At 41.3% G+C, this 12,656-nt stretch overlaps 1 protein-coding gene across 7 annotated transcripts in view; it reads left to right on the top strand.

Annotated features, from left to right (window-relative positions):
* The window catches only part of nktr (natural killer cell triggering receptor), a 222,223-nt gene that overhangs the window by 28,359 nt on the left and 181,208 nt on the right, over positions 1–12,656 (top strand). Inside the window, exon 3 of one of the 7 annotated variants that reach the window (XM_072254164.1) lies at positions 1,998–2,132. The exons of the other annotated variants lie outside the window; for them this stretch is intronic. The gene's annotated coding sequence lies outside the window, so the exon portion shown is untranslated. The remainder of the gene's footprint in view (positions 1–1,997; positions 2,133–12,656) is intronic. 7 annotated transcript variants of the gene reach the window in all.

Raw genomic sequence — 12,656 nt, 5'->3', positions numbered from 1 at the left:
CATAACATTTATGTTGTATTAGGTATTGCAAGTAATCTAGAGATGATTTTAAGTATATGGGAGGATGTGCGGGTAGGTTTCTGCGGATCGGGATCAGGGAAAAAACGGTTCTCTTACTAAGTACAGGTACATCTGGTATTATTTAGCGTCAGTTAGTCAAACGTTTATCTTAGTATATAGTATATATTTTACCTTTCTATGCATATAAAACACTTAAGAAATGTATGTATTTCAATAATTAAACCACTATGTTGCTTAGTAATAATTGTAGCTTTCCAACTTTCTATATTCTGTTTAAGTTTTGAAATAAACTCCGAAGTTTAATTTGAATATAAATTTAGGATCTTTGGGGATTGCCAAGCCAAGATAAGTAAAGTGATCTTTAACTACTTTGAATGGGACACTTTCCGCATGTAGTCGTTGGAGAGGGGTACAAAGTCACTTTTTGTCCAATTGATTATCCCGACAGTCTGCCAAAAGAGGTGATTAAATCTAGAAGAAGAGGGGCTGAGTTTTGTAAGTAGGGTATCACATCGTCAGCATATAAACTAATAAGTGTTTCAATACCTCCCACTTTCAAACCCAGAATATTTGGGTGACTTATCTTTAGAGCAAGGGGCTCTACTGCGACGGCAAAAAGAGCCGGTGAGAGGGCACCCCCGCTGGACTGACCGGTGTAGGGGAAACAGAGTTGAATTGTCACCATTAGTTATAATAGAACACATTGGGCTGGCATATATCAGTTTTACCCAAGACACAAGTGACTCCCGAACCCAAACCTGTACAGTGACTCAAATGTGTAAAGCCACTCAATCTGGTCAAAAGCCTTCTGTGCATCAAGGGAAATTTGAGCTGCTTCATTCGCACTTTTCTCATTACTTACAAGTTAGACACTACATTCAATCTTAAGATTTGTAATTTTAAAATCCTTCCAGGGAAACATTTTTTTCATGTTTTGAAGAACCCTCCTGGCTGCAGGCATCTCGTTTCTAAGTTTGTACGTTTGTTTGATAATTGCACTGTAGCGTCTACTGTGAAGATTAGAGATGCCTAGAGAGAGGAGTTGGGCATTGAATTATCTGAAGCTGCCTGGGACAAGTATTTGTCTATGATACAGGCTTGCTTTGTTAGCAGCAGGCACCAACTGATTCAGTTTAAAGTTGTCCACCGTTCTCACTACTCTAAACTTAGATTGCACAGGATTTCCCTTCTGTCTCACCAATGTGTGATAGGTGCCAAGGGACGGAGGCCATGTTGTCACACACCTTTTGGTTTTGCCCATTACTAACTGGATTTTGGTCCAAGATATTCGACTGGTACTCAAAGGCCTATAAAGATCCTTCCCCTTAGAAGCTGGTCTCGCTATATTTGGCTGCTGGCAATCTACTTTGTTTCCCTGCAGCCATACAACAGTCTCTGATGCTGGGGATGATTGTTACCAAAAGACTTGTCTTGAGGGAATGGAAATCACCCTCTTTCCCCCTTCCTTTCGGAGATGGATGGCTGATATGATCTCAGTCATACAGATGGAGAAACTTAGGTTCTTGAGAACCAATTCAATTTATATATAAAAAAAAAATAATTTCAGCTATCTGGAATCCATTTCCTGCCTACCTGGATGAGACCGGGGGCGAATGAGCAATTTCCCCCCCAGCTGATTTCTCACGGCCCTCATTTGAGATTTAACGTTTAGTATTTTTGAGCACTTTGTACATTAGGCATCCCTCTAATGTTATGTCTTTTTTGCTTATTTCATTTTTATACATGTCTGAGCTGGTATGTTCTTGTTGATTTCATTGTTGTTTTTTGAAAATAAAGTATAGAAAAAATTGTAGCTTTCATTGGGGCAGGGCCTTTCTCACTTTATCCTTTAAAATTGTTCTGATCGTTGACTGACTGTAGCCTAATGCTTTTCCAATGACTGATGGTGTTTTATCTCTTTCCAATCGCTTTATTGTTTCCACTTTATTTTTGATCATGATTATTTTTGTGAACAGAAACACTGCGGATTCAGAGCTCCGCCGGGTCCTAAAGTCCACCGCACTGAGACAGGTTAAATGAGGGACTTAAGCATGCGCGATCCTGGAGCCAATCCCCCGCAGATAAGGAGGATTTTACTATTTTGCACTCGAGTAAGTGCAGATGTGCATGTGTCCACTTTTTGAACCTTTGCATTCAGTGGGCACTAAATACACCTGCTTGTAAATGTTTAATCAGCCAATCATGTGACATCAACTCAATGCATAAAAGCATGCAGACTTAGGCAGGCAGTTCAGTTGTTCAGACCAAATATCAGAATGGTGAAGAAAAAATCTAAGTGACTTTGACTGTGGAATAATTGTCAATGCCAGATGGGCTGCTTTGAGTATCTCAAACTCCTGATTTGGGATTTTCACACACAGCAGTCTTGAACAGGGGTTCCCAACCTTTTTTATGCCATGGACCCAAACTATTAACAGAGGTTAGGAACCCCTGCTCTAGAGTTTATAGAGAATGTTATGATAAACAAAAAAAATTCGAATGAGGAATGGTTTTGTGGGTGAAAACTCCGATTGTTAATGAGAGCACTACTCACAATGCTGGAGCATCTATGGAAAAGATACTCTCAGCCTGAAACAGTGACTGTTTTCTCTTTTCCATAGATGCTGCCTGACCTGCTGTGAGGGTGTGGTATTTGCAGATTTTTCTTGTGTTCCCTAATGAGGTCAGAGGAGAATAGCCTGACTGGTTCAAGCTGACAGGAAGGTGACAGTGACTCAGATAACCATGCATAAGTAATATGCAAAGAGCATCTCTGAATGCAGACCATGCAAACCTTAGAAGTTGATGGGCTATAGCAGCAGAAGACTCTGTCGGGTTCCACTCCACTCCAATACCTAATAAACTGACCATTTTCCCCCTACCCCCTCCTTGTGGCTAGGAATTTTTTAATGTTGTATCCGGAATTTTCTGGTTAGCGGGCGATTTCCTTCCACGCCGCTTTGACGTATTGGGAAATCGTGTATGAGGCAAGTTACGGCAGTGGTTTGCCATTGCCTTCCTAGAGATCGCCAGCTCTTAACCCAGCATGTATGGAGAGCGTGCAAGGGTGCCGGCTGGTATTGTACTCAGGACCTCTCGCCCTGAAGTCCAGCACTGATGCCACTGTGCCACCAGCTGGCTTTCGGCTAGAAATACTGTTCTAAAATACAGTGGAGATGGCAGTGACAAATCTAGTGTGATATTTCAGAGATGTGATTTTACACTTGTTTACTAGTATGCTGTTAGAACTTTGTTACAGTTCATAGATATTTTCCCTATCTGGGTGACAAACATTCACCCGTGCAGTGTTATTGCCACTTTGAATTCATTAACATCTAAAAGAATATTCAGTTTACACTTGCACTTTAAATGTGGGATTCTGTATTTTTTTCAGTTTCCATGTGCATCGTTTCTTCCTTCCCTTTGCTCTCACTTTCCCAGTCTTGGCTGTCTGTGCTTTATTCCTTCAAAAGATCCTTTTGGCCACTGCTGATAACTTTAGCCTTGGTCTTTGGTATTACATTGCATAGTGATTTCTAGTTTTTTTTTTAAAAAATAAAGATATTCTCTTCAGAGTAAGAGTGCCCTTGGTAGCCTTTTATTTCTGGCCCTCAGTTCTCTATCATGTATAGTAGGTAGTGGCTGTTACTGGAGAAATCCAAGAACTCAACTTTGCTTTGCCACTCTGTTATCGGGTTATCAGTAATATCTACTCGGGGTACCAAAAAATCTATGGCAATCTATCCTGCCGGTAATTGTCTTGTGTTGATGCATACTGAGAAGAGTTCTTAAAGAGTTTAGTTCAATACATTGTTTTAACCTGAAACACTGACTATCCATTTCCCCCATAGATACTGCCCAACTTGCTGAGTTCATTCAGCTCCTTGTTGCTCCAGATTTCCAGCAACCACATTCTTTAGACTCCAGAAATCCTAGTTTGTCTACTTCCATCAATTTGAAATCTTGCTGAACTATTAAATGTTCTTGGTTGGAATACAAATCTAAACACTATTTTGGGATGTCAAGTTTCTTGGGCTAAAAGATTTTGCAAGATGATTTTAAGGGTGAGATACTTCAGTTGTGTTGTACTGATTGGAGCAAGGGTGGGAAAGGAAGTACGTTTAAAGTTTATATACTATTTACAACCATGAGATTTGTTTCCTAACAGGCAGCCACAAAACAAAGACACACAATAGAACCCATTTTTTTAAAAAAAAACCGTTAAACACCCAATGTGCAGAGAAACAAAATGTGCAGACAATAAAATTAAGCAAAGAGTATTCAGAACTGAAGATCACGAAAGTGAGCCAGCAGCCAATTCAAGAGCTTGTTAGTTGCAGGCCACAGCCCCAGTTCAGTGCAGAAATGAGTAAACCTGGTGGCACAGTGAGCTGGACACCAGCCTGCCTCTTGCCCCCAATAAGTAATGAAGATAACAAAGATTGAAGAATTGTGAAAGAGAAACTGATCTGTCCTAACCTGGGTTCATAGCCAGAGGTCACTAGTGTACATCCTGTCCCCTATCAAATCTGACAAACTGCAAAACCCATACTAGTTTATAGAAGTGATTGAATAAGCTGGGTCTCTTCCCTGGATCGACAAAGGCTAAAAAGCGTAGCTGTCCAGAGTCTTTCCCATGGTGGGGTGTCTAAAGGTAGAGGCCACAGGATTAAGGTGAGATGGAGCAAATAGGATATGAGCAAATAATTTTTGTAGAGTAGTTGGTATCTAAAATAAACTGCCAAAGGAGGTGGAAAGCAAGATCACTCAATGCTTTCCACGGGTACTTGAATATGCAGATACGTGAGATTGGTATTGAGAATAATGTTAACATAAACAGTGACCCAAAGGATCTGTAACTGTTCCATATGACTAGGATTCTGTAACATTGACCACCACAGTGCACAAGGTATCACATTGATTACTTCCTGATCTGGTTGCAAGTTCAGAATCGAGTTTATTACCACTGGCATGTGTCATGAAACTTGTTAACTTAGCAGCAGCAGTTCAATGCAATACATAATATAGAAGGAAAAATAAAACGAGTAAATCAATTACAGTATACATTGAATAGATTAAAAATTGTGCAAAAAAACAAAATTTTTAAAAAGCGAGTTAGTGTCTCGGGTTCAATGTCCATTTAGGAATCAGGTGGCAGAACTTGGGAGCAGTTAATCAATACATAATACAGAAGAAAAAATAATAAAGAAGTAAATCTTATTCAGTATACTTTCACAGCATATGTATATTGAATAGATTGAAAGTCTTGCAAAAAACAGAATTGCTATACATTTAAAAAAAAGTGAGATAGTGTTCGCGGGTTCAATGCCCATTTAGGAAGCGGATGGCAGAGGGGAAGAAGCTGTTCCTAAATTGCTGAGTGTGTGCCTTCAGGCTTCTGTAAGTCCTTCCTGTTGGGAACAGTGAGAAAAGGGCATATCCTGGGTGCTGGGGGTCTTTAATAATTGACACTACCTTTCTGAGACACCACTCCTTGAAGATGTCCTGGGTACTTGTTGGCTCCATCTTGGGTACTAGCCTACTAAATTTTCAACCCTCTGCAGCTTCTGGTCCTGTGCTCCCCTTTCTCCCCCACCCCCCAGCCATACCAGACAGTGATGCAGCTTGTCAGAATGGTACATCTATAGAACGTTTTGAGTGTATCAATGGAGTCCAGACTCTCTGCATACTGTGTTTCCTCAGCATGTGGTGGAGATTTACCAGGATGCTCCTTGGAAAGGACAATTTCAGTTAAATGGTGTGATTGGATAGACTGGGTTTGTCTTTCATGGAGTGAACAAGGCAGAGGAGGTGGCCTGTGCTGGGACTGTAGTGCTGTGCGTGATGCTGGTGTTCTGCTGAACATTGTGGACTTGCTATGCTTAAATGTGTGGTAGTACTTGTGAACTGCCCCTAGCAATTCCTTAAGTTTGTATATTTATTTATATAGTGATACAGCATGACTAGGCCCTTTGGGGCCCTTCAAACCAAGCTGCCCTGCAACCCTGATCCAACCCCAAGATTGTGTTAATGCAAACAACGCATTTTATTTTCGATTGACGTGATAAATAAAGAATATGAACCTCAATCAAAAAGTTGCCATGGACTTGATGGGATGATGGATCTATTTTTGTGCTGTACAACTGACACTTTCTTACTGCTCAAATTTCCCTCTTTCTTCATCTAAAGTTGTAATTAACATTCCACAATCCTTTTTATTTGACTAGGTTATGGGTGTCAAGCCCAGCACAGCCTGAGGTGATTTTAAAAAAAACCTAATGGGGCTATCTTATTCCCAAAAAAAGCATTGGTCATGTTGCCTAAGCAACATCTGCCAAGCTATTAGAAGCAGCTGCTGCTGACTGGAGTTGCAGTCCTAGAGAGATGCACTGGGAAACAGCACTTTTGGCCACTGATTCCAAGCCAGCCATCTGCCCATTCACGTTAAACCTGCGATTAATCACTTACTTTTTTCCCCCATCTTCTAAACTTCTCCCCATCCCTCTTCACTGCCCTCAAGATTAGAATTGAATCTGGATCTCTGGTCGTTGTGCTGCCTGTGTCTAAAGGTGCAAATCTGAAATAGAATGGAGAGAGGGAGGGGGAGAATATGCTGCTGGTCAATCAGCATTCATGGAAAGCCTTCTTTATCAGAGGGTAGTGAGAGCCTGAGATAAGCTGCCAGAGGAAATGGTTGGGATGAGTACAATTTCAACAATTAAGAGACATTTGAGCAGGTACATGAGGGGAGGATCTTTGAGGGTAATGGGGCGAACATGAGCAATGGACTAGCAGGTAGGCTGAGTTCAGCGTGGACCAGTTGGGCCAAAGGGCTTGTTTCTGTGCTATGTATGACTTCGTCCACAGATTCTGCCTTGTCCAGGTTTCAAGGATGTTACTGATTCCTATGTAACATCAGCTTATGGAAGTTTTACAAACCATAACTTTACAATAATTTGTAGAAAAGAAATGGGGTATTAGTTTGGGACCAAGATCTGGAATGCATAACTTTTAAGATTGTTCAAGCAGATTCCCTGCAAACATTAACAGACCATGTACCTTTTGAGGTCTGATTGGTGAGGTGGTGGTGTAGAAGATAGTGAGATTAAATTAGTCAGGTGTTGCAAAGAAAGAATAACAGGCACAACAAGCTGAACACATTTTGGCGCTATCATTTTTTAAGGCCAATGCCATATTTTAGTGTCCTATTGCACCTGTTTATTTATTACATAGCTGTCAAAATTCATTTGCAATTGTGGCAGGATTTTTTCTGTTTTTTTTAATATAATTCCTTTGTTCTTCTTTCTAATCATTCCAGTAGCCTTGGGTAAATATTGGTTTTTACTCTGCAAGTGAACTGCTTGACTTGCTCTGGATAAGATAGGACTGTGTAAATCTGGCATATCGCTTCTGCTATAGTATATCTTCCGGATAACTTTGTATTGCTCTAATTAAAACCCCAATATATTTAATTTGCTTTTTTAATATAGTGTACAGTTGTATCATAAACACCAGTTTCATTTGAAAATTTAAAAGAAATGTGAAGAATGTAACTCAGTGATTCAAATATTAAGTTGTTGGAGTTTCTGAATAAACTGAAACTGGATTATTTGAATGTTTTACTACTGGAGTTATAAGGGAAGATTCAAATCTAATACTGTCATTGACAGTTTAGAGCGTTGAGAAGAGTTTGGCTTAAAACCACAAAAGATTTTGACAGAAAAAGTGAAGGTTTTGCATTTGAATTTGTAGGGGGCTAGTAATCAGAGGACATTGTTCTTATTTGGTAGGAAACTTTGTCACATGGTGTGAGCAGAATTATCTACAGCTTAATGTGGAAAAAGTCTAAGGAGCTGGTGGTAGACCTGAGGAGAACTAAGGTACCAGTGACCCCTGTTTCCATCCAGGGGGTCAGTGTGGACATGGTGGAGGATTACAAATACCTGGGGATACAAATTAACAATAAGCTGGACTGGTCAAAGAACACTGAGGCTGTCTACAAGAAGGGTCAGAGCCGTCTCTATTTCCTGAGGAGACTGAGGTCCTTTAACATCTGCCGGACGATGCTGAGGATGTTCTACGAGTCTGTGGTGGCCAGTGCTATCATGTTTGCTGTTGTGTGCTGGGGCAGCAGGCTGAGGGTAGCAGACACCAACAGAATCAACAAACTCATTCGTAAGGCCAGTGATGTTGTGGGGATGGAACTGGACACTCTCACGGTGGTGTCTGAAAAGAAGATGCTGTCTAAGTTGCATGCCATCTTGGACAATGTCTCCCATCCACTACATAATGTACTGGGTGGGCACAGGAGTACATTCAGCCAGAGACTCATCCCACCGAGATGCAACACAGAGCGTCATAGGAAGTCATTCCTGCCTGTGGCCATCAAACTTTACAACTCCTCCCTTGGAGGGTCAGACACCCTGAGCCGATAGGCTGGTCCTGGACTTATTTCATAATTTACTGGCATAATTTACATATTACTATTTAACTATTTATTACTATTTATTACTATTTTTCTATTACTATTCTATTACTACTTATTATTTCCATGACTATTACTATTTACTAATAGTAGTATTACTATTTATTGTTTATGGTGCAACTGTAACAAAACCAATTTCCCCCGAGATCAATAAAGTATGACTATGCCTATGAAAGAACCTGAAGAGAATTGAGAAGTTGAAGATTAGCTCTATTCATCACATCTACAGTACTTTGAGCAACACACGTAAAAGTTTCTGGTGAACACAGCAGGCCAGGCAGCATCTCTAGGAAGAGGTACAGTCGATATTTTGGGCTGAGACCCTTCATCAGTTCGAAGGGTCTCGGCCCAAAACATCGACTGTACCTCTTCCTAGAGATGCTGCCTGGCCTGCTGCATTCACCAGCAACTTTTATGTGTGTTGCTTGAAATTCCAGCATCTGCAGATTTCCTCGTGTTTACAGTACTGTGATACAGTCTTGGGCACACATAGCTAGGGTGCCTAAGACTTTTGCATAGTATTGTAGTAATTTTGTGTATTGCATTGAACTGCTGCAGCAAAAAAAAATTCGTGACGTGCAGGTAATGAACCTGATTCTGATATGGGTGTCTATTGTGGATTGAGTGGGAAGGGGGCAAGGAGAGGGGAATCATGGTTGGGAAAAGGGGAAGGGAGGGAGTGGGGAGCACTAGAAAGACTTTCTGTAATGATCAATATTCCTATTATTTGGAATCAAATGCCGTCTGGTGTCTCACGGCTAGGTGTGTCTGCACTCGTGCCACCCTACCCCCTTGCCCCAGCACTCCTCTGGCGCCTGTCCCACACCTCTCCTGTGGCGCTCTACCCTTGCCATTCCCAACACTGTTTGCACCCACCAGATTTACAAACTCTCCACTCCACGTTGACAAATAGTTATGTGCTTAAGATCTTTGCACAGTAATGTGCATCGAAATCTATAATGAAATCCGTCATTTTTGTCGATGACCGGCACAGTCTGAGGATGTGCTGTGGGGCAGCCTTCAAGTGCGCCATGTTCCTGGTACTAGCATAGCATGCTCACAACTCACGTGAGTCTTTTGGAACATGGGGAGAAAAGTGAAGCGCTCCAGAGAAATTTCGTGCACTCACTGGGGGAGCATTAAAAACTCTGTACCCGGGCAGTGGCAGGAATTTAATGTCTATTGCTGGTGCTGCAAAGCGTTGCGCTGACTGCTGCATGTAATGTTATTTGATGCATTCTGAATAGTCCTGCAGATTCTTAAGGCAATAGGAAGATACCTGGTATCTGTGACTTGTGAGTTTCATATCAGTGGTAGGGGAGATGCTAGAAAAAGCTGAGGCAGATTGGTGATCAATGGAAAGGCAGGGAATAACTAGACTGCTAACGTGGCTTTGTCAAGGGCAGATCTTGTCTGAATAATTGGAGATCTTTGCAGACCTAACTCTGTTCATGAGGATAGGGCAGTAGATGTAATTTTTTACATGGATTTTAGTGAGACTTGTTCAAAAGACTGGGGCCAAATGGATCCAGGGCAATCGGCAAACTGGGTCTAAAATTGGCTTGGGGTGGTTTTTACAGCTGATTGCTTGTTGCTAATGGTATCCAACAAGGATGAATGCTGAAACCCCTGCTTTTCATGATATGAGAATGTCCTGGGTGTGAGGGGCAACTTAAAGGATTATATGAAGATTGGCAGAGTTGACAGCTAAGAATAAGTAGCAGTAGGCTGCCTAGCAAAATCAATGTTGGTAAAATCAACTTAAAAATGGCAGGTAGAGTGTAATCCAGTCAAAAGTGGTGATGCATTTTGTGAACATTAATGGGGTAAGGGCCTAGGAGTACTAAGGACAGATCAGTCATGTTCATGGGTCTATGGAGTACCAGTCCATAGATCTGAGGGCAACAATGCAGGTAGACAACATGGCTGAGAAGGGATATTGGTCTTCATTAGTCAGGGCATTTAATATAGAGTAGGAAGCTGTACTCCAACCTTAAAGCTTGATTGGACCTGAAAATTCACTGTTTCTCTTTCCACAGGTGCTGCCTGAACTGTTAAGTGTTTCTAGCATTTTGTCTTTTATTTCGGACTTGAAGCTTGTGCAGTTTTTTCTTTGTCAACATGGCTGTTCAAGCATGACTTTTAGCAATAATTTAGTCTACTTTAATTTTGGATTCCATTGTTCTTGTGACTTTCATAAACTAGCATTGAGTACAGGAGTTGGGATGTTATGAAATTGTACAAGATGTTAGTGAGACTTAATTTGGAGTATTGTTTGCAGTAAAGATCTCAATAACAGGACAAGAGATTCTGTGGCTGCGAAAGAAGCCAGGATGGTGTGCTGCCTCCCAAGTACTGGGGTCCAGGATGTCATGCCTGTAGATGATTCTCAAGAGAGAGTTGTTCAGTTGTTTAAAAAAGGCTCTAAAAGTAATCCGGGAAATTATAGGCCGGTAAGTTTGACATCAGTAGTAGGTAAATTATTGGAAGGAGTACTGAGAGATAGGATCTACAAGTATTTGAGTAGACAGGGACTTATTAGGGAGAGTCAACATGGCTTTGTGCGTGATAGGTCATGTTTAACAAATCTATTAGTTTTTCGAGGAGGTTACCAGGAAAGTGGATGAAGGGAAGGCAGTGGATGTTGTCTACGTGGACTTCAATAAGGCCTTTGACAAGGTCCCGCATGGGAAGTTAGTTAGGAAGATTCAGTCACTAGGTATACATGGAGAGGTAGTAAATTGGATTAGACACTGGCTCAATGGAAGATGCCAGAGAGTGGTAGTGGAGGATTGCTTTTCTGAGTGGAGGCCTGTGACTAATGGTGTGCCACAGGGATCAGTGCTGGGTCCATTGTTATTTGTCATCTATATCAATGATCTGGATGATAATGTGGTAAATTGGATCAGCAAATTTGCTGATGATATGAAGATTGGAGGTGTAGTGGACAGTTAGGAAGGTTTTCAAAGCTTGCAGAGGGATTTGGACCAGCTGGAAAAATGGACTGAAAAATGGCAGATGGAATTTAATACAGACAAGTGTGAGGTATTGCACTTTGGAAGGACAAACCAAGGTAGAACATACAAGGTAAATAGTAGCACAAGGAAATCTGCAGATGCTGGAAATTCAAGCAACACACATCAAAGTTGCTGGTGAACGCAGCAGACTAGGCAGCATCTGTAGGAAGAGATACAGTCGACGTTTCGGGCCGAGACCCTTCGTCAGGACACATGTTAGGTAAATGGTAGGGCACTAAGGAGTTCAGTAGAACAGAGGGATCTGGAATACAGATACAAAATTCCCTAAAAGTGGCGTCACATGTAGATAGGGTCGTAAAGGGAGCTTTTGGTACATTGGCCTTTATAAATCAAAGTATTGAGTATAATAGTTGGAATGTTATGGTGAGGTTGTATAAGGCATTGGTGAGGCCGAAGTTGGAGTATTGTGTTCAGTTTTGGTCACCAAATTACAGGAAGGATATTGATAAGGTTGAAAGAGTGCAGAGAAGGTTTACAAGGATGTTGCCGGGACTTGAGAAACTGAATTACAGCGAAAGGTTGAATAGGTTAGGAGTTTATTCCCTGGAGCTTAGAAGAATGAAGGGAGATTTGATAGAGGTATATAAAATTATGATGGGTTTTGATAGAGTGAATGCAAGCAGGCTTTTTCCACTGAGGCTAGGGGAGAAAAAAAAAGAGGCCATAGGTTAAGGGTGAAGGGGGAAAGTTGAAAGGGAACATTGGGGGGGCTTCGTCACACAGAGAGCGGTGGGAATGTGGAATGATCTGCCAGATGAAGTGGTAAATGCAGGCTCACTTTTAACATTTAAGAAACTTGGACAGGTACATGGATGGGAGGTGTATGGAGGGATATGGTCCAGGTGCAGGTCAGTGGGACTAGGCAGAAAAATGGTTCTGGACAGCCAAGGAGAGCCAAAAAGCCTGTTTCTGTGGTGTAATGTTCTATGGAGTGTGAGTGTGATTAGGTAAATGTTAAATAGGTGCGTTGCTGGGTGGTGTTGCTCGTTGGGCTGGAAGAGCCTGTTCTGTGATGCATCTCTAAAATAAATATTGGTATATCAGTCTAAGCATAAATTACCTGTTACTTGGGTAGATTTAATTTAGAAATATGTTTGTATATGCCAAGTATA

The sequence above is a fragment of the Mobula birostris genome, chromosome 3 (genome assembly GCF_030028105.1).
Source record: "Mobula birostris isolate sMobBir1 chromosome 3, sMobBir1.hap1, whole genome shotgun sequence".
Classification (NCBI taxonomy): Eukaryota; Metazoa; Chordata; class Chondrichthyes; order Myliobatiformes; family Myliobatidae; genus Mobula; species Mobula birostris.
Note: the sequence above shows the minus strand (reverse complement) of the source record. Positions and strands in the feature narration are given on the sequence as shown.